At 45.5% G+C, this 22,555-nt stretch overlaps 1 protein-coding gene and 1 pseudogene across 3 annotated transcripts in view; one reads left to right on the top strand and one right to left on the bottom strand.

Moving 5' to 3' along the window:
* The window catches only part of Map6 (microtubule associated protein 6), a 77,942-nt gene that overhangs the window by 20,962 nt on the left and 34,425 nt on the right, over window positions 1–22,555 (bottom strand). The window lies entirely within an intron of this gene.
* On the top strand, window positions 17,050–17,935 carry LOC127227946 (programmed cell death protein 10-like; annotated as a pseudogene).

Here is a 22,555-nt window from a genome sequence, read left to right as displayed (position 1 = left end):
AGGGCTCAGAGATGAGAGTTGCAAACATGGATGCCACGGGGACCATGCCCAGTGCTGTATTGCGAGGCCCAGTGAGTGCCCTTAGCTTTGCCATCACCTGCTGAGCAGCCCTCTTGCTTTGAGCCTTTGCCTCCTGTTCGTAAGATTAAAAGCTTTGGGCTAGACAAGGTCCTGATAAGCTCCAAAATTCTTCCGTTCAGTGACAGGAGCCACTGGCTGATCTTTTCATCTGCTCTCTGAATTTCTCTAGACAATTGGCTCCTATGTGGACAGAACCACTGCCTCAGCATCATCAATCACATCCAGGTTCTCTGGTCTTCCCGCCCATTTGCCTTTCCTTGGACTTCCTTTCACGCTCATTCATTCAGTCATAGTTTTTCCCAGTCCCTGGGAAGACACTGAACATTGTGGAACTCAAACAAGTGAAAACAGATGCTGTGCTCAAGAGCAGTAGCCAGAGGAATTTGAGGTTACTATAGGGCAAGACGGAGACCTGAAAGAGTGTAGGAGCATCGAGGAGCTCCCGCTCCAGCCTGGAAGCATGGAAGGTTTCTGGACCGGAGTCAGACAGGTTGATGGAGTTGGCCATCAACTCCATCAGAAGGATGGGAGGGAGAGCAGGGAGCAGCTCCAGGAAGACTGTACATGCACCTAGGTACTCCTGAGCAGCATAGCCCTGTAGGACCTGGGGGCAGTGTGGACCGCCGGGCTGACATTTTCTGGGGAAGGGTACACAAGACTAGAACAATCATGGAGGGCCTGCTGGCCTTGTTCTTCTCTGTAACATGACACTGCCCAGGGGTTTCTAGCTAACAATGTAGTGGGGTTTATTTTGGAAAAAGAACTTGAGCAGTGGTGTGAGTGAGCAACAGTGGAGAGAATGGCTACCGGAGGCCCAGCAGGAGACAGTGGCAAACCAGAAAGGAATGCCAAGGCTGAGATGGGGAGTGACAGGCACAGGGGACAGAGGAGGGACTCTGGACCAAGGACACAAATGAGCATGGGTGGTGGGAGGAGACCGGGAGATGCCAGGAGTGGGTGGTTGTGCCCTCATGTAGACAGGAAGTTAGGAGGGGAGGAAGATAAAGAATGAGGGTTGGGAGCTTCCTGTTCCTTCAGTGGCACCCCAGCCACAGGCTTCAAGGGTCCTTTGGGACCTTTCTTTGTCGTCTCCCTTCTTCACCTGCCTTAGCTTCATCCAAGTTCTCATGACCTGACTTCCAAGTCAGTGTGCTCTCCATGACCCCCAAGTCAACGTGTCTCTCTCCATGCAGGTCAGGGCGATTGGTACAGGGTCATGTGGTGCTCTAGCTGCCATTGCCTATTGAAGATTCTAGATGCTCATACCCCTCAGACAGAACCCTGCCTGCTAAACAGATCCGAGATACAGGCCTGGATTGCCCGCTAACAAAGTGGTAAATTCCCAGCCATGAAGCTTCCAGAACCAGGTCTCAGGGGCATAAGCACAGCCCCTAAGCACTGTTTCTCTTCCTCCAAGAGTGTCCTGGAAGCATCCTGTGTTTCCTCACAGATTGTGTGGCTGGTGGGTCTCTTGTATCAAGCTTGGGATGAGACCCTGTCGGAGAAGCTCGGTTACCCCAATCCTGAACACTCTTGGTACATCAGTGACACTTTCAGAGAGCATCCCGTAACAGGCCCAGCTGTAGCTTTATGCCTGAACTGATAACCATTAAGCCATCTCCGGAGTAACTGTATAACTGTATTGTTACAAATGTCAAGAATGGCCTTTGCCCTGTTCTTTCACATCTCTTCCTCTCTCAGTGTGGTCCTCTTCTGCTAAGACAGAGATGCAGCCTCCACCTCCTTGGAAACTGCTGGGCAAGAAGACTTTGGTCTTTCCCGAGGGGCCAACAAGAAGCATCATGGGCATCTGTGTCTCATTCCACAGTATGTCTCCAAATCCTTCTGCCCTCTATCTTAGATGGAACTCAATGGCCCTCTTCTTTAATGTGGCTGGGGAAGAAATGGAATATGGCCTAAGTGAGGTAGGTAACTTCTAAGGGTGGCTCAATAAAGGTGTGGCAGGCTCTTCTTTGCTCTCTCTGGGGACAGTAAGCTGCTGTGAGAGTCAAAGAGCCCTATAGCTCATCAACATTCCATCACAGAGGGAGCATGGCTCGTAAGGATTTATAAGCAGTTATAAATCCCTAAGCATATATATGCAGTTAAAGGTTGCTAGTGGGAGGGACTATGAGGCCCCGCCCTTCCCTGAGGATCTAGTTGACAAGTGGAAGGGGACCATAGGGAGAGGGAGGGGACAAGAAAGGGAAAGTAAATATGGCCAAAATACACTATACACATGTGGGAAGATAGCAAGGGACTGGAGGCTCTCGGCTAAAGTCAGGGGCTTGAGCAAGCTACAAGGCCCATGCCAGCCTTCACATAGCTCCAGAACTAGAAGAATCTGGCTAGCTCTTTCTGGTCTCTAATCCTTAAGCTGAAAGACTGGAGTAATTTGTTGCAAAGCAACAGATCCTAATACAGACCCCAACCTAAAACTAAGCTTTCACGCTGCACCTCAGCAGAGAAAGCAATGGTGGAAGCTGAGCACAGAAACTGAAATTCCCAGCAGAGCCACATCAAGTTTCTCTGGAGAGAGGTTACACACTGGTCTTGAGAAACAAAAGCAGGCTGAGGAGATAACCCAAGACGGTGTCTTGCAAGCACCAGCACTTCTGTTTGATCCCCAGAATCCATCTAAACAGATCGGGCATGGCAGTATGTGCTTGTCACCCTGTGCTGGGGAGGCAGAGAAGGGTGGATCATGGGGCCTGGTAGCCAGCTAGCCCAGTCTGCTTGGTGAGTTCCAGGCCAGTGAAAGATGGCACCTGAGGAACAATGCTTGAGGTGGTCCTGTGGCCTCCATAGGCACATGCATGCACATGGACATCTGTCCATACATCCATGCCAAAAAAAATAGAAATGAAAACAAGACAGCAAAGCTTCCTGCCCAGACAAGCTGATAAAGATGCACTATGTAGGTTCAACTCGTAGGAGAAGCAAAGCCACACAGGCTATCATGGGAAAGCACATCGCCTGCAAGCCCAAGTAAACACATAGAGACTACTACTGAGCCTGAGCCAGAACAGAGAAGTGAGTCTTTAGAAAGAAATTCTTAGTCTTGGTGTAGCGGCACATACCTTTAATCAGCACTCTGGAGCCAGAGGTGAGCAGATATCTGTGAGTTCTAGGCCAGCCAGTCTATATAGTGAGTTCAAGGACAGCCAAGGCTACATAGTGAGAACCTGTCTCAGGAAGAAAGAAGGAGGAAGAGGAGAAGTAGTCTCAACTCTAGTCCCCTGACCATGTGAAGGCTGGCTCATTGTAGGCTCTATGTAAGGGCTAAAAGGCAGAATATGGGTTCCTATCAGAATCAGAAAGCCTGTGGTGGACAAATAGATAATACGTATATTTGGTTTTCATTAGAGTTGCTTATTTAAGAAAGACTATTTCAGATGCCTTGTACTGCAGACATGGATGCAGCTTCTGCCTCCCCAACCTTTACTGTCTGATGGGGAAATTAAAACAGTTGCAATTAGACATTTATCCAGCCATTATTATACTTCTGACCTCCACAAGTCAATAGGCTGGTGCCCAGGGTGGGCAGAGTGAGGACAGCAGCTCCCAGGGCCCAGCTTACTGCTGAGTGAGTTTCAAGTCAGGTTGCACAAAGCAGCCTCCAGTAAACAGCTGATGAACCGAGCAAGCCTCCCACACTGAACCCACTGTAAACACATGTCCCACTTAAGCACATTCTGCTGTACTGAATCAGAGGCATAGGGACAGACCACAGACAGCTGTGAGAACCCTGTTACTGATGAGCGGGGTCCCAAAGGTGCGAAGGAGGGGGGGGGACAGCGAGAGGGCGTGTCCTTGGGAAGGAAGACTTCTGGTGGAATAGGAAAGAAGCCATGGTTTCATTTCCAGTATAAAAAGGACTGAATTGTAACAATAAAATAGGATTGTATAAGAATCAAGTTTCACTGCTGTGAAGAAAAGGGACATGTTCCTCATGGTGGTGGGGACTTGGAATAATGGATCGCTGCCAATTACATCATGTAAAATTCTCATTTCTCTTCCCATAGGCCTCAGATTTATTTATTATGTCTCTAAATCTTTGGGAAATTAAACTTTGTCCCCAAGCCTCTGCACAATAAAGTTTTCAACATTTCCCAGTTGCTTTATGCAGAAAGAAGACCGCACTTAACTAGTAATGGCTCCAAATCTTCCTACAGATTTTGATAAGCAATTTATGTTGCCATGGAAACATACCAAGTCTCTATTCAAAAGTCTTGTCTGCATTTGCTAAATTAGCATGCCCTCCTTGAAAGGAAGCAGGCTTGGTCATGAACCCTGGCACAGACCACGGTAAGGCACTGTCAGCTGCCAAGCTATCGCAGGAGGTGGTCAGGGAAGTAAGGTTTGTAGATTAAAAGGAACAGAGCGACTCTGGGCTCAGGGTTAGAGCAGCTTGGAGAGCCTTTGTTCTTTAGAGGGAAAGGAAGATTGATTCCTGCAGAAGCAGCTAGGTCAGAGAGCAACTTTCAGACCTGACCCTGGGAACATGCTTGCATGCATCTCCCAGAATTTTGTGTGAATGGCAGAAGGGAGGTGCACACAGAGAATGCTAGCGCTCCAATCACTAGGGATTTCTCTTGTCTGTTAAGAGCTAACAAACTCATTACACCACGTGAATGGAATGCCTTAATAGTATTCCAAACAAGGAAAAAAATTCTCTCTCTTTGTCTCTCCTAAAGTTATATGTCATACATGGAAGGATCTGGCATGCGTAACTGCTGGGAATGACAGGTATCAAGGCACCAGAGCTCTCATTAAGGAAGTGGCATTCTGCACATGGCTGCCATCAGTGTCATGCATAGGCTGCATGCAGCTCACAGGTCCCTGTGCACCTGGTAAACGGTCTCAAACAAAGAAAGCACATGCTCACAGCATGTATAGAGCCAGGCGGATAGGTAGCTGAAGATGGAAACTAGGAATCAGTTCAATTCCTCGGGGAGCTAAAAAGAAGCTGCTAGAAGAATGAAATTTAGCGAGGTTGTTAGAGACCACACTGATGTGCTAGAGATCACACTGATGTGCAAAATGTGGTATTTTCACATGTTGCACTAGTAATAGGCAACAGAAATAACTACAGAGAAAACAGAAGAGCTGTTATGAACAGACTCAATATTGTTAAGATGGCAATTACAGAATTGATTGATAAATTAGAGCCACCATTATCAATATCCTAGCAGAGTTCCTTATAGAAATGTCAAGCCGACACACACACACACACACACACACACACACACACACACACACACACAAGAAACTGACAAAATAATTTTGAGGATTTATGATACCTGATTTCAAAACTTAGAATGTTATGGCAACCGAATGTGTTGCCTGCATGCGGACAGCCTCATGGACACATGAATGGGGAAGGGGAAGGAGAGAGCAGATGTGCATCTTTGCACACTTTTGTGTGCTGAAGCAGACTCACATTGGCTTACAGAGCTGACAGATTCTCAGGGATTGGGTAGACTGATTCTAAATGATTGGTAACACTCAGCCACCAGAAACTATTCACATCAGGAAAGTGACCAACACCACCATGGGTCCCCTCCTTTGTTCCAAGTGGTAAGCATTTCCCATGAAACTTACAGGTGTGGTCTACAGATGTGGCTTACAGGTATGCTTTACAGATGTGGTTTGCAGGTGTGGTATACAGGCATGGCTTACAGGTTAGTTCTGGATGGGTGTGCTAAGGCAATTCATAGAGAAAAGATCTCCACAAATGATGTCAGGAAAACTGGATATCCAAATGAAAGGAAAACAAATCTCTGCTGCTCACTCATGCTGTGGCAGCTGTGTGTTAGAAATGGACTATAAACCCAAAAACAAAAAACCCTCAAAATCATAAATCTCTAAGTAACAAACAAAACAGAAGAAAATGTAGTGAGAGATCCACCCCGCCCGCACCTGTTGCACTGACCACGCTCATTGGGGTGTGGGGACAGGTGCAGTCTTGACCTGGGGGGCTAGGTCTGGGGTCCCCGACACCAGCTCGCCCTGGAGCTTCCAGAGGCATCTTTGGGACGGGAACCTGTTGTTGGTCATCTGGTGTAAGTGATTTCACCCCAATAAACATCCATCAGCCTATTCATTTTCCCAGAGTCATATTTATCCACAATATTTAGTGTCATTCACGGGATCTGGGGAGTTAGGTTTCACCCAGGAGGCAGCTTCTGCGCTGCCCCGCTTCCTCCCCCAACCTCAGCTATTCGGCTGCCCCCAGATCTGCTCTATGAGCTGCAGTTTCTTTGTGCCAGTGAGTGCGCAGCTGCTACCACCACCACCGACCCAAACCCAGACACGGGCAGGGTCCCTTGACACACCGTAGCTAGTGGGACATTTGTGTCCCACTGCTACTCCCTTCTCCCTGAAGTAGATCTGAGACTGCACTCACAGCCTCTGCTGCACACCCCCCCCCACGTTGCGCTGAGACCACTTGCCAAACCCTGAGCCCCGCCCTGCTTGTGTGCTCCCATCTCCAGTCGTTCTGCTAGCAGAGGCGAGACCTGTTGGACCCAGCGATTTACACAAGGATTGTTTCACTCCTCCATTTACCACATTTTGCTGGCTTTAGTCTTGTTTAGAACTATTCTACAGGGACCAGGATGGGAAGGATCTCCTGCTGCCAGACACTGTCTGGTGGTACACCTGCACATCTAATGGCCAGGTGTAATTACCAAAAGCCTCAAAGTCCCAGGACAGCAGGATTATATTTAAGGTAATTACAACGTCCTTCACGATTTAAACTGATATAATAACTGAGATCAATTTATTCATTCCTATGGCGGATAACCTTAGTATGTGGGACATTAGGAATCTTTTTGTTTCATATATGGAGGGGATCTTAGAAGAGGACCATGACTTAACCAAAATATACATTTTCCTAATAATGATGATTAGTTTCATAATCAATATAATATTTTTAAAGGGAGGGTTTGAGATTAGAGTGAAGAATAAGGAACTTGTACAAACCATAGGACACCCAGTAACAAGGATTCAGAATATTGAAGATAGCAATGGAGATCTGACAGGTAGAATACAAAACATGGAACATAAAAATGACCAACTAGAAGACAGAATTTGTTCCATGTCCACTGGAATGACCAAAACAGAAACAATGAAATGAATTAACATGCGACAGAAACAGCTCATTCCTTGTCTGACGAATCGAATAATAAGATTAAAAAACTGGGACATCAGATGGAAAGACTGGCAGATAGAATTTGTTCCATGTCTGAGGATAATGGCAAGCCAGCAGACAGAACATTGTTTCTGGAAAGTAGTTTACATGTCATTCAGATAATATCTAAGGACGAGAATAATAAAAGCATAGAATCATTTGTAGTTGGAGAAAACAAGAAACTGACTGATTCAATGAAGTCTCTAGAAAGTTATATAATTCAAGAAATTCAAACACTCAGAGAAACAATGGTGAATAGATTGCAGGCCTGAGAAGACCTTCAATCTGATACACCAGAAGAAGTGGTACAGGTAATAGGGCAAGAAAGAGATTTAAAATTTCCTACACTGTTCAGGGTCAGGGGAGACTTGCCTAAGTTATGCCATCTTCAATGGCTTTCCCTGTATCTCTTACTGAAAAGCCAGCAACGAGAAAACACCCGAAAAGTTTCGTTGCATATCAGTGGGAACTGATAAGTATGAAAGATTGAAAAGGTATAAAGGAAACAATAGTTTCTTATCGCATTCACTCACCATATGTGAAGCAATTAATAGAATCACCGGCAAGGAATAACAAGGTAACCCCTAAGGATTGAGATCAATTAACATCAGCTGTCCTTGCAAATTTGTCTCAATTAGAATGGAGGGTTTTATGGAGAGAAGCAAAAGCTCTTCATAGACCTATAGAATATGACATTTAAATGTTTTAATATTAGTACTCTGTTGACATGAGACACTATTGCTCCTAACAGCCCGAGCATTTCCCGAGAATATGTTGGGCACTGATGTTACTCCTTCTGGAGTCCATCCTCTCCTCTGCTAATGGCCTCTTGGGCAAAGAACTGCCCCCACCTCCACCACTGACTTTGGACATGCTGTCCTACTGTGCTTGCAGGAGACAAACATAGAAGAGTGCTGAACCTTGCCAAGTCAGGGTAAGACAGCCTTTCTACCTCCCTGCTTAGTTTTCCTTTTCTTAGAGCATACTTGATATTTACTGTCTTTGTATATAGTTTTGTGTCAAGCCTAAATCTTTTCTTTAGACTAAAAGGGGAATTGTAATGAGATATCCACCCTTGCCCACACCTGTTGCACTGACCACACCCATTGGGGTGTGGGCATGACCTGGAGGGACTAGGTCTAGGGTCCCGGATCCTAGCTTGCTCTTGAGCTTCCTGGTCGGAGACAGAGAGCATCTGGAGGCATCCTTGGGATGGGAACCTGCTGGTGGTCATCTGTTTCTGATTTAAGTGATTTCACCCTGAATAAACATCCATCAGCCTATTCATTTTCCCAGATTTTTATTTATCCACGAAAAGAAAATCTTTGTAACCTCAGAGTAGGCAAATATTTCTTTGATAGGACACAAAAATAAAAAAGAGTTGGGGAGAAAGCTAAATTCAAGTTCATCACAATTAAGCACTGTAAGAAGCCAGGTGGCCAATTCCCAAATATTGTCTATAAATGTTTGTTTTCATTTAAATGGACTTTGTTATATAAAATAAATTTTTTAAAAAAAGAACAAATACAAAAAAAAAAAAAAAAAAAAAAAAAAAAAAAAAAGAAGCCAGGTGGCCAGCAGAGCTGGTGCACACCTTTAATCTCAGCACCTAGGAGGCAGAGGCAGGAGGATCTCTGTGAGTTCAAGGCCAGCCTGGTCTACAGAGCTAGTTCCAGGGCTACCAGAGCTGTTACACAGAGAAAACAAAACCCTGTTTCAAACAAACAAACAAACAAACAAAAAAACCAAACCAAACCAAACCAAAACAAACCCAAAAACCAAACAAACAAAAAATAAATTAAAAAAAAAAAAAAAACAAACAGTTGTAGGGTCTGGAGTTGGGCTGTTTGTTAAGTGCACCTTGTTGAAATTCTTAGCACCCACATGGTTGTTCACAACCATCCATAACCCCAGTTTCAGAGGGTCCAACAGGCACAGGCATGGTGAACATACTTGAATGCAGGCAAAACATTCATGCAAATAAAATAAAAGCAAATCTTTTTTAACAGGCAAGTTGTGATAATCACACAGCCACATAATCTATTACTCAGAGGCAGAGACATGGGTGGTTCCAGGCCAGCTACAGCATCGTAGTAAGACTCTGTCTCAAAAACAGAACAAAGACTTCAAGTTAGTAAATGATGAAATTCATAGATGAAAATTAAGCATCTTAGCCAGGTGGTGGTGGCACATGCCTTTAATCCCAGTGCTCAGGAGGCACAGACAGGCAGACCTCTGAGTTTGAGGCTAGCCTGATATACAGAGTGAGTTCCAGGACAGGCTCCAAAGCTACAGAGAGAAACCCTGTCTTGAAAAACCAAAAAAAAAAAAAAAAAAGCATCTTGGTTTTTCAAAGATACCATGAAAAGACAAGCCATGGTCTGAGAGAAAATGTTGGCTAAACAATATCTGATGAATTTATAAGTAACCCAATTTCAAAATAGGAAAACTAGGGACATTTTATTAAAGAAGGGATATGAAGAGCACATGAGCATGTAAGAGATGTTCAATACTATGAATAATCAAGAAAACACAAATTAAAGCCACAGAGTGACACTAGCTCACATTCACTCACATGGCTACAATGAAGAACACAGATGATGCTAAGTGTCATGGAGGATGTAGGACAACTGGACCTCACATACATTTCTGAGAAGGTACAATGGTGCAGCCACTTCAGGAAATGATTTTTTTAGCTTCACCATACATGCAGCATGTGACTTAGCAATTCTACTCCTAAGCTGCAAAAATAAGCAAAAATGTACATATGCAAACACCTTGTACATGAGCGTTAATAACGTTATTCACAGCAGCTCCAAAGCCAGAAGTAGTTCAAATGTCCATCAGCTAACACATGAGAAAACAAGATGGGTTTATGTATACAACACTACTCGGCAATTAGAAGTGTCTCTGAAAGATGCCAGGCCAAATGAAGGGCTAAGGAGATGGCTCCGTCAGCAGAGCCTGCACAAGCATAAGAACCTAAGGTAAGTTTGGGCACAGCAGCCCGTGTCTGTCCTAGCACTGGGGAAGTGGAGGCAAAAGGATCCCTGGGGCAGGGCTTGCAAGCCTACCAGCCTAGCCATGTTCACAGGGAGACCCTGTCTCAAAAATAATGGCAGAGAAAGACTGAGCAGCTAGCATCTACATGAACACACATATACACCACGCATACACACCACACACATACAAGCAGCATGCACACTTGTGCTTGTACACAGCACACATATACACACACCATGCATGCACTCATATACACACAAATATGCTAAGTGAAATAAGACCTACAGAAAGTGGTACATGTTATATGACCCCATTTGTATTAACTTTCTAGAAAGACAAAACTGTAGAGACAGAAAGAGCACTAGCTCTCTAGATGTGGAGTGAGAAGGAGCTGTGTTTTGGACATAGCTGCATATGTTCACACCAAATTTTATCAAAATATATACCAGGGGCTCATTCGGGAGATGGTTCTGTGTTCAGAATCCCTGTTACTCTTACAGAGGACCTGGGTTTGGGTCCCAGAACCCACATCAGGACATCAGGTGGTTCATTCACAACTGTCTGTGACTCTAGTTCCTGGGGCTTCCACAGACCTCTGAATGCATGTGGTATATATTCAGACAAGCATGCACACACACATACATATAAATTAAAAAAATATGCGGGGCAGTGGTGGCACAAGCCTTTAATCCCAGCACTGAGGAGGTGAGGCAGGCAGATCTCTGGGAATTCGAGGCCAGCCTGATTTACAAAGCAAATTCAAGACAGCCAGAGCTGTTACATAGAGAAACCCTCTCCAAAAACCAAAATAAAACAAAAAGTCAGTTGAAATGTCCCCTCCTGCAGCATCTGTCCTTTTGTGGGGAGGTGATCTGTCTCCATGGGTGTCCTGGTCCTTCTCTGCACCAGCCTCTCAGGCTGATCTCTGTGCTATGTGGGTTGATTTCCAAGCACATCCATGGTGGAGGCCTGTGTGGTGCATCTCTGCATCCCTGTCTGGAAGTTAGCACACTTCTGCACATGCTCAGGGTGGCTGCACAGCACTCTCCTCTCCCTCTTAATTCTAAAAGTGACATATAACCACTTACTAATTTTATGCATTCTCTACTCTGGATTAAAATAAAATATTTGCATCTTTTATGACTATGTTTCCCAGTTTGCCTGCTATGTATAGAAGTTTCACACTTGGATGTAGCCTGTAATGGTCAATATTATCAGCATGGTAGGATGTAGAGTCACTTAAGAGTTGGAGCACTGGATATGTCTGTAAGGAAGTTTCCAGACTTGGTTAATTGTGGTATGACCCACCTGGAACATAGGCTGTGCTATTCCATGGTCTGAGGTTGTAGATTGAATAAACAGGGAGGAAATGGACTGAATACCAGCATTCATCCCTCGCTGACTACCAACATAGTTGGACCAGCTGCCCCCATTCCCACCGCCATGCCCATGTTTTCCCTGCCCTGATGGACAGCAGCTCCTTGCAGTGTAATGGAAAATAAACTCTTCCGTAATTTGCTTGTTGTCAGGTATTTGATCACAGAAATAAGAAAAGAAACTAACTCATAGCCTAATCTATCTTTTTCCTTTTGTATGTTTGCTTGAGTTATGCCTTAAAAGTCCTTCCCTAGCCTGGTGGTGGTGCACACCTTTAATCCCAGCACTTGGGAGGCAGAGGCAGGTGGATCTCTGTGAGTTTGAGGCCAGCCTGGTCTACAGAATGAGTTTCAGGACAGCCAGAGCTACACAAAGAAACCCTGTCTCAAAAACAACAACAAAGTTCTTCTGGACCCCGAAATGGCATCAGTATTTACTTATGATCTTTCTTCGCACATATATATGCATTTCATTTACAGTCAAGACTTTAAGCTACTGGGAATTATCACTTCTCTCTTGGAGATGGACAAGGAGGAAAAAGCTTCTTAGTCCCTGCCACTGGCAAGGAGGGAAAGGCCACGCCCCCTCTCAGAGGCACCATGGGGGCACAGCAAGGTGATTATTGACTACTTGTTCAACGAAAGGGGCTTTTCGCATTGGTATCCTCCAGGCTGGCAAGTCTACTTCAGGAATTCATCATAAAGGAGTACCTGGACAAGACAGCACGTTTTCATGTATCCCAAGCTCTTGGTGAAGGTCCCATGTCATGTGACTGTCTAGAACCGACTGTCTTCTAAGCCTGACATTGGGGAAAGGACTCAGTCTCAGAACTCATCCCCTAGTTTTGAGTGGGAACATACTAAACACATTAAAATGGTGACTCCCCCACCCATGCCTTTTTTGTTTTGTTTTTGTTTTTTGTTTTTTTTTTTTTTTTTTTGCTTGTAATCACTGAAGGCAGTTGGTATTAAATTCTGCATCTGGCTGTCCCCTCTCTTGTCTGAGGTGATGGGAGCCCTAGAGCACTTCACAGAAAGTGAGCCTGGAGCTGATGGAGCCTGGACTCTGGTGAGTGAATCGCACACCTTTGTTAGGAATGTCTTTCTCTTCCTCTTCATCTTCCCCACCCCCCATAAAGCAATTCTACTTCCACGAAGTTTTCAGCTTCCTGTTCACTCTGTGAGAAGTAACAGACATAACTCAGAGGTGTCCACAGCTAAGGGGACACCTTTTGAGAAGGGAGAAGCCAGGGATTTCAAGAAAGACATTGAGTTGAATCATCCTCCAGGCGAGAGATTTATTAACACCACAGCGGGCAGTACTGAAAACAGAATGCCTATTTTTAGGTTTCCAGGGGAAAGAAGATGTCTTATACCATGAGGAAGCAGGATTAGTTAACATGTCGCCTATTCTACTACATGACCAAGGTTGGGAAGCTGGATATTCATGACTTAGGTTACATGACAGGGGCTACTCTTTCTCAGAGTAGGGGATTGATGCTTTACTGATTAATGTATGATTCACTCAACATGACAGTAATCAGCCTCAGACTTCTGGGTGGCAGGTATGGGTATGTGCATGTATGCTTGCATGCTGAGTGTGTTTTTGCCTTATTTGAAGTCCTATCCATTAGGGTCTGTGTAACTTGAAGGCTCAGGTTTTCTAGTCTATTTGTTTAAATCCAAAAGAATCAGAAGGGTGATTTGAGAGAAAGGAGATGGGGTGCCTAAGGGATTAGTGGGCGTTGGAATCAGTCCAGCTACTTCCTGCTGAATTGGGGCGCCGTTGGGTTTGGAGATCCCCATCTCATGATGGGTAGTCAGGCGGTGGCCTTGGGGTCAGAGGCTGCTTTCTGTGTTCATGCATCAGGAGGACACTGTCCACTTGTAAAACCATTTGGAGTTGGGATTTGTTGACTTCTGGAAGAAATGAACTGTATAAGTTTATCGAGAAAAGGGGGAGCCAAAGGAAGTAGAAGAGTGAAGGGAAGGGCATGCGCCATGACAGGAAGGAGAGGAAGGACATACAAGACCAAGCTTTTGGCCTATCAGCTCCCTGAAGGATATTTTGATAGCTAGCTAAGATAGGTTGGAGGAGGTTGTAGGGGAAACCACCAGGGTCTCTCTATGTAGCCTTGGCTATGTTGGCTCTGAACTCAGAGGAGATCTGCCTGCCTCTGCCTCCCAAGTGCTGGGAATAAAGGAGTGCATCACTACACCTGCAGTAAAGATGTGTTTTTAATGGGTTGTCATGGGGTTTCTAAGAATATTTCAGTTATTACATGGGTTAGTAGAGATTAATAAAGTTTTCTGCCTGTGGGTGAGAGCCCTTTTTGTTGCATATATATAGAGAGAACTTGAGAGTTGTGTCCCAGGTTAGATATGTGAGTAACCATCCACTAGGGAAGCATACATCACTCTCTGTGGCTGCTTTAGGATTGCATCACATTTTGGTTCTTTTCTTAAGTCTGTTTCTTGGACCAGTAGCTCCCAACTGACAAGGGACCAGAAGATTGGCCTCACACATTTCCTTGGAAGATACTCTTCAAAGTTCAGCTTTGGGCTGGTGCTGGTAGCTCTAGCATCAAGGAGTAAGCAAGTAGCAAGAATGGGTGCAATTCAGTGGACAAGCAATTTGGTTAGCTAGCCTAAATGCAGTAGGTTCTTTAAGCAATTTTAATGTGGAAGGGAATCGAAGAGTCAGAAGGAAGATTGTTAGGAAATTCATAACACTGGAAGGCTCAGCTAAAGTGATCCTTGTCATTCAAAGGAACGACTCCACCCTAAAGGAAGTAAGGGTCTCTCATGCAGACATCGGGTATAAGAAGGATGGAAGAAAAACTGCCACCCAGAAGGGGGTGTCTCAGAGCCTCCCCATCAGTCATCACTTATCTGTTTGGTTGGGGTGTCTTCTGAAGAGGGGTTTTACATCTTTTACTGGTTCACAGGAGTGCATTATCTGAGGCAAGCAGCTCGACTCTTCAGGCACTGGAGTTCCTGTCACAAGGATGTTAGGTTACACACAAAAGTAGGCAATAAATGGCTGTTTAAGGGGCTAAGATAGCCCACAATAATTTGGCTTTGGACTTGCAACAGTGTAAGGTCTACAGCCATTGCAGTTTTAAACGGTGCTGCATGTTTAACACAGGAGTGGCTTTTTTCCCAGGACTTCTAGTTCATGGTTCGCCCTGCTGGCCGAGCATCACATTTTGTGTATGAAGAGGTCAAATACTGTCCCTCAGTGCTAGGAAGTCTCATTCTTGACATAGATGAGGTTGAAATGGCAGAAAGACGGCCTTTAGGCATCTATTAAAGTACAGTAGACAGTATGTTGGAGTACCTGTAGTGATTCAGCCCCACCAGACAAAGCCTACTGTTAAGGGTTTTTGAGGGAAGAAGTCTTGTATCATGAAGAAGCAGGCTCTGTTAATATCTTTCCTATACTACATGACTAAGGCAGGGGGACAGGATATTTATGATTTGGCTTTTGTAACAGGGGTCACTCTTTCCATGGGCAGGGGAGTGGAGCTTGGTAGTCAATAGACAGACTGCCTCTCGTCCACAGGTAGCAGGCGCCTGGGTGTATCCTTACCTTGTTTGCAGTTCTATCTATTTTAGGATCTGGTTACCTGGAGAGGGGATGGGTAGAGTGGGCAGAGGGGGCTGTGTTCTCTAATAGAAATGTGAAACTATTTTTCAGGACACAAAATATAAAGATGTTTCCTATTGGGGCTAAAGAGATGGCTAAGTGGCTAAGGGCATTTGCTGTTCATGCAGAGGACCTGGGTTCAGTTCTTAGAACCCACAACCATATGTAACTTCAGTTCTAGGGGCTCTAGGTCTCCTCAAAGAACCATAGCAGAAGGCTGAGTCACTTGTTTGAATTAACACCCCAAGTGACAGTGACTCAACTCATCCGACACCCAGGGGCAGCAGGAGTCACAGCCCATTTGCTACCTTGCTCCCTCTCAGTATCAGGAGGATGGGCAGCTCACACACCCACTCTTTCACCTCCCAGGGCAGCCAGTCAGAAGTATAAGATTTTCAGCAGAGTAGTGGTAGCGTGAGCCTTTAATCCCAGCACTTGGGAGGCAGAGGCAGGCCGATCTCTGTGAGTTTGAGGCCAGACTGGTCTACAGAGTGAGTTCCAGGACAGGCTCCGAAGCTACACAGAGAAATCCTGTCTTCAAAAACCAAAATAAATAAACAAAATAAGATTTCCCTAATCAGACACTGGAACTCAGGTCTGTCCCACTGAACAACTTTCTGCTCCAAAGCTGCCCTGCAGAAGCCTGAAGCACTTTCTGTAGCCTGTGTCTGCATAGCCTGTCCTTGATTTGAATTTGTTCTTTCTTCTCCTATTGGGGAAACACTGTCTTCAAGATCTATTGCACATGTATCACAGTGCAATAGACTGTGCACAGTGCAAGAGACTAAAACCGCAAGCCAGTAGGAATGATGGGCCCCAAGGAGAAGGGCCACGCTGTCACCTGCGCCCTGGTTCAGCCAGTGCCTGCTGGACACATGCTTTGCATTCAGCACTCAGTGGCCATTTTAAGCGCACTCCAAGCCCTGCTGGCTGATGTTCAGTGCAATCCAGGGAAACGCCTCAGAAGCACACAAAGACACAAACTGGCCTTTAACAACGTGTTCCCGAGCAGCCTGTGAATCTCACCAAATGCAAAGACCAAGATGTCCAATAAGGACACTGAGATCAAGGGCTGTGGGAGCCACAGGGCTTCACAGAGGATCCCAAAGGGGTAGGGAAGCAGCTTTTCCCTCTTCTGTAGCTGTTCCTGGGAAGGTCATGCCCACAGCCCTACTAACACCACCTCAGCTCTTCCAGGCTGGCAGAGCACGGAGGCAGAGACAGTCTGGTCCCAAGCCATCAGCTGGGCAAACAAAGCCTCGGAATACCTAATCTTTCAGGGAATAATGAACATTTGACAAAACTGCTTTCTTTCCAGTACCCTGCATTCTTAGTCACCAGCTGTGCAAGGACTGGTGACCCATGACAGGGGACGGAGAAGGGGAAAGGAGAAGGAGATGTTGGGGCCTAGAGCAAGCCAGATGCCTCACAAAAGCAAGCATTTATCTTTGATCTTCATGACAATGCTGTAAGACAGACTTTATCTCATCAATAATTGAGGAACCAAGCCGCAGTCAGACAACAGGATCGCTCAAGGGCACACAGATAGGAAGCTACAAGAAGAGAAATCAAATTCAAAAGTGAATAACTACAGAGCTGATATTTTCTTGTTATTCTACATTAATCTTTCTATATAGAGGGAAAGATCCAAACACAGACAAAATATACTAACAACTGTCCTCTTAGGATTGCAAACCAAAACATTCGACATCTTGTCTCTCTTAAAAACAAATAACTGGGGAATGAATTGATCCGGGAGTTGAAGAGGGCTCCAAAGGTGGGAAGTGAAGTCCGGGCCTCAGTTGCCGACTGCTGTTATTTTTTGTGTACCATTCTTTATCGTACATACATAGAAAAGGGAAGAAATTCTGCAGTGAATGAAGATTCCTCTGCATTTTAGCATTGCTTTTTCTACTGTAGTTGGTTTTTGAATGAGGATGACAATGGAAGAGATGAAGAATGAAGCTGAGACCACTTCCATGGTTTCTATGCCTCTCTATGCAGTCATGTATCCTGTGTTTAATGAGCTAGAATGAGTAAATTTGTCTGCAGCTCAGACCCTGAGAGCTGCTTTCATTAAGGCTGAAAAGGAAAACCCAAGCCTCACACAAGACATCATTATGAAAATATTAGAGAAAAAAAGTGTAGAAGTTAACTTCACTGAGTCCCTTCTTCGTATGGCAGCTGATGACGTAGAAGAGTACATGATTGAACGACCAGAGCCAGAATTCCAGGACCTAAATGAAAAGGCACGGGCACTTAAACAGATTCTCAGTAAGATCCCAGATGAGATCAATGACAGAGTGAGGTTTCTACAGACAATCAAGGATATAGCTAGTGCAATAAAAGAATACTTGATACAGTGAACAATGTCTTCAAGAAATATCAATACCAGAATCACAGGGCACTCGAACACCAAAAGAAAGAATTTGTAAAGTAGTCCAAAAGTTTCAGTGACACTCTGAAGACATATTTTAAAGATGGCAAGGCAATAAATGTGTTCATAAGTGCCAACCGGCTAATTCATCAAACCAACTTGATACTTCAGACCTTCAAAACTGTGGCCTGAAAGTTGTATATGTTAAGAGATGTATTTCTCAGTGGCAGTATTAAACTGCATTTATCTGTAAATTTTAAAGTTTGACTGTATAAATTATCAGTCCCTCCTGAAAGGTTCTAATCCAGGATGTTGAATGGGATTATTGCCATTTTACACCACATTTTTGTAAAATGTAGCTTAATCATAATCTCACACTGAAGATTTTGCATTACTTTTGCTATTATCATTCTTTTAAGAATTATAAGCCAAAAGAATTTACGCCTTCATGTGTCATTATATAACATTCCTTACAAGAACTGTAAATATTGGTGTTTTTTTCTGACATTTTAACTTGAAAGCAATATGCTGCAAGATAATGTTTAACAATATTTGGTGGCAAATATTCAATAAATAGTTTATATCTGTTTAAAAAAATAACAAATAACTGGTGGGACCACTTACAATCTCAGTACTTCAGAGGCTGAGGCAGGCAATTATAAACAGGGCTATGCAACAAGGCATTTTATCAAACAACAACAAAACTTGGCAACATTTAGAAGTGGGAGTGTAGCTCAGTGATTCAGTGCTTGCCTAATGTGGGCGAGGCCCTGGGTTCAATCTTCAGTGTGGCTAAGTAAATAAGACAAACACATAAATAAAACCATACCTGTAAATTATGCTACATAAAAGAGGCCCATTTTGGACCACAGAAGAGATGTTCTACCTGAGTAACCAGCCCTGGTATGGGCCTGAAGAACCAAGGCCTGGTTCCCCAGCCAGACGGCTAGCAGTCTAGCTTAACTCACTAGTAGGCCCACCACCTTCCACTCTTGTTCCCTAATAGCGGCTCTACCCTCTCACATCTCTGGTTTTTGATGACACTACCTCCTCCCTCTAGACTGAGTACCCAGCCCCCATTCTCTTTGCTTGACCCACTCCAATGTGATTTCTCCTTTTTTTTAAAAATCACATCTTTTGTGTGTGTGTGTGCGTGCACACATACACACACACACACACACACACACACACACACACACACACGACTATCACAGGGAACATGAGGGGGTCAGAGGAAAACTTGCAGTAGTCGGTTTCCTCCTTCTGCCATATGAGTCTTAGGGATCAAACTCAGGTCATCAGGCTTGGGGACAAGCTCCCTTACTGGGTGAGCCATTTTGCTGCCCCTCAAATGTGACTCCTGTGAGTCCATTCCAGATGCCACCCTTCACCTCTCACACAAACTGCTTTAGACAAGCAGGTGTCCTTCTCTAGATGGGAGGCCCTTGAGTATAGGAGCTGCCTTGATTTCCCAGACCTCACCCAGGGCCAGCGCAAAACTCAGAGAAGGCTGTTGGGTGAACGTGTTGTTGTTAGATGTGCAGAGTGACAAGCTGAGCACTACTTAGAGACCCTCATCTCATTCACAGGGACCTAAACAAAGGGCAGTGGAGACCAGTGAGGTGGCTTTTGTAGGATGAAATCATCAGAGTGGGAATCTGACTCAAGGGCCTGGGGGACCTCAGGTAGAGGGATGATGGGTGTGGTCTGGGAGATGCTTGGATTGAGTGACTCAGGCACAGTAAGAGACTAGGGAAAGGGAAAGACTCCAGGCTGCTAGGTGAGGTGCAGTTATCTGTCCTGTGACTCAGAAGCCAGTACCTGGCATGAGAGACAAAGAGCTCCAAGTCTAGTGAGGGGCAAGGCAGAAAGGCAAACAATTTAAATCATGTGATATGGCTTCTGCCATAACCTAGAGAAATGGGAGAGGCTGAAAAGACCCAGGTCAGGGTGTAACCCCAGGTATGGGGCACTGGGCAAAGTCTTACACATGAGACAGGAAGAAAATATCACAAACTGAAAGCAGGACATACTCTTGTTTGTTTTTGTTTTGAGACTGGGTCTCTCTCTCTCTCTCTCTCTCTCTCTCTCTCTCTCTCTCTCTCTCTCTGCCTTCTGTTTGTGTCTCAGCTACTGTTCTTGCCTGGAGGACATGGTAGAACGGCCTGGAACAGCTCCCTGAGGACAAAGTGATGGAGACCTTGGGTCAGCTTATGTAACAGGTCAGTCAGTAGGGCTCAAGGATCTTGTGCTGTCTCCTGGTGAACACCCCACCCCCTCCAGAGAAATGAGAGCCACAAGGGACCCGTGTCCAGGTGTGCAGAGCCCCACAGCATCTAGTTCCCTTTGAGTCTGTGTGTGTGTGTGTGTGTGTGTGTGTGTGTGTGTGTGTGTTTGCTCTTGGCTGTCCACAAGGGACCCATGTCCAGGTGTGCAGAGCCCCACAGCATCCAGTTCCCACTGAGTGGCTCTCTCTCTCTCTCTCTCTCTCTCTCTCTCTCTCTCTCTCTCTCTCTCTCTGTGCTCCTGGCTGTCTGGAAGTAGCTTTGTAGACCAGGCTGGCCTTGAACTCAAGAGATTCCCCACCCCCACCCCCTGCACCCACCTCAGCCTCCAGAGTGCTGGGATTAAAGCATGTTCCACCACAGCTATAGGTCTACCATCTTATTTGTCTCTTCTCTTTTTAGAGCAGTCAGACTGAATAAAACCAAAGAGGAAGCAGAAGGGGGAACTTGTAAAGCATCACCACAAGCAGCTGTCCAGCTCCTCACTCATCACTCAACACAGGGCCAGGAAGAGCCCAGGTTCTGCCCCCCTTCGGAAACTGCTGTGCATTAGGGGAGCCCTGGGGATTCTGAGAAAGATGGCTGGAGGATCAGGCGCAGCTGGCTCTCATAAGCAAAAACCTTAATTAGGCTGCTGCCAGGGGCAGTAGAAAGAGATAGAGCAATTAGTAGGGACCTGGATGACAGTTGCGGGAGCCTTTCTGAGATGGCCATTATCTTGTGCCCAAGGCTGGCTCCAGCAGCATTCTTGTTCATAAGGTGGTTATTACTTTGCAGTGCTGAGGACTGAACCTAGGACCTCATCATGTGCCAGGCTAGCATTCTGTCACTGAGCTGTCTTAGGCAGGCCTTTAAATTTGTCTATTTTGAGACAGAATCTCCCTAAATTGACCAGGCTTCTGCTTTTGCCCCATGAGCAGCTGGGATTACAGTAAACTCGTGTGTGTGTGTGTGTGTGTGTGTGTGTGTGTGTGTGTGTGTGTGTGTGGTGTGTACGTGCATGCACACACACTTTCTTGAATTGTGATAAGAGAAGGGATGGTAACAAAAGGACAAGAAAAGCTGGGTGTTGGTGGTGCACACCTTTAATCCCGGCTCTCTGGAGGCAGAGGCAGGTGAATCTCAGTGAGTTCAAGTCCAGCCTGGTCTACAGAGCGAGTTCCAGGACTAGCTCCAAAGCCACAGAGAAACCCTGTCTTGAAAAAAAAAAAAAGGTCAGGTTTTCCCAGGATGTGATTCCTTCATTTGCTGTGCCACAACAGGATAGCGGATGACAATGGGGGCCACCAGCTCACAACCTTCTCAAAAACAGAAGCAGGGCAACCACCTTGCACACCGTCTTCTTTCACACCCACAAAGGCCCTCGGAGGCAGGTACTGTTCTCATCATCACTGGTCGTGTTACAGTGGGGGAGACAGGCGCTGAGGAAGCCAGGTGCCCTGACCGTGGACAGGACACTCGGAGATGCTGGGATTTAATAAAGACAGTGCATTGAATGGCCACATCCCAGCCTTGAAAGGGGAAATTCACCCAGGCACCAACACAATTCCATGTTGCAGAGCAAGGCCTGTGCTCCATATTCAGGCTATTCAGAGGACACCGTGGCTCTGGGCTGTGGAGAGAGTCCAAGGGCGCAGCGACCTTAAGGGCTGTGATGGACTGAGATCAGACTCATCTGGGAAACCTAAAGGCCATAGAAGACAGCTGGCTCATGGGCCCAGGGGCAGAGAGGGACAGTGGCAATGGAGTGCACTGATTGTATTGTTTGTTGGAGCAAACTACACAGTGCTGTCTCTGGGTTAGAGGGGGTTAAGGGGGTCACCTCCATGAGCAACTGGCTGTCAGCAGTAGGAAGCCAGTGTGGGACGGACGTTCAGGGCTGAGGAAGGAACATGGACCAGCCAGAGAGACTCACGTACCTCATGACATCTGCAGGGTGAGCGCAATGGGGGGAGGGGCTCCGACAGGCCTACCAGAATACCCAAGACACTAAATCCACCTTCAACAACTGCTGGTCCATTAACCAGTGCCAGTCTAGGCAAGGGTTCTTCTGCCGCCAGGCCTCTGCTTTGGCTCTGACATCCACCCAGCCGTGAAAAGGACTAAAGCTGGGGAGGAAGACAAGGTAGAAGCAGGCTTCTCTTTAGGGGAGAAAAGCAGTAACTTTAAGTACATTAACTTTTTAATCTATTACACCGATGGGATTTTTAAACTGTTAATAGAGCCAGGTGGTGGTGGCACACACCTTTAATCCCAGCACTTGGGAGGCAAAGGCAGACGGATCTCTGTGAGTTTAAGGCTAGCCTGATCTACAAAACAAGTTCCAGGACAACCAGGGTCACCCAAAGTAACTGTTTCAGAAAAAAAAAAAAAAAAAAAAAAAAAAAAAAAAAGAAAAGAAAAGAAAAAGAGAAAAATTATTATTAATTACTACTAATAGAGCTTGGTTCACCAAGTTATGAGACTCTCTCAAATGTTGTAAGTTAGGTGATGTGACTTGCCCCAAACTTCATCAAAAATAGAGAAAGAACTTGCACCATAGAATAAATTATTAGTAGTAGCATTGTGTGTGTGTGTGTATGTCACATG

Source organism: Phodopus roborovskii, unplaced genomic scaffold (assembly GCF_943737965.1).
Source record: "Phodopus roborovskii unplaced genomic scaffold, PHOROB, whole genome shotgun sequence".
In the NCBI taxonomy this organism is placed as follows: domain Eukaryota; kingdom Metazoa; phylum Chordata; class Mammalia; order Rodentia; family Cricetidae; genus Phodopus; species Phodopus roborovskii.
This window is presented reverse-complemented; position numbering and strand designations above follow the sequence as displayed.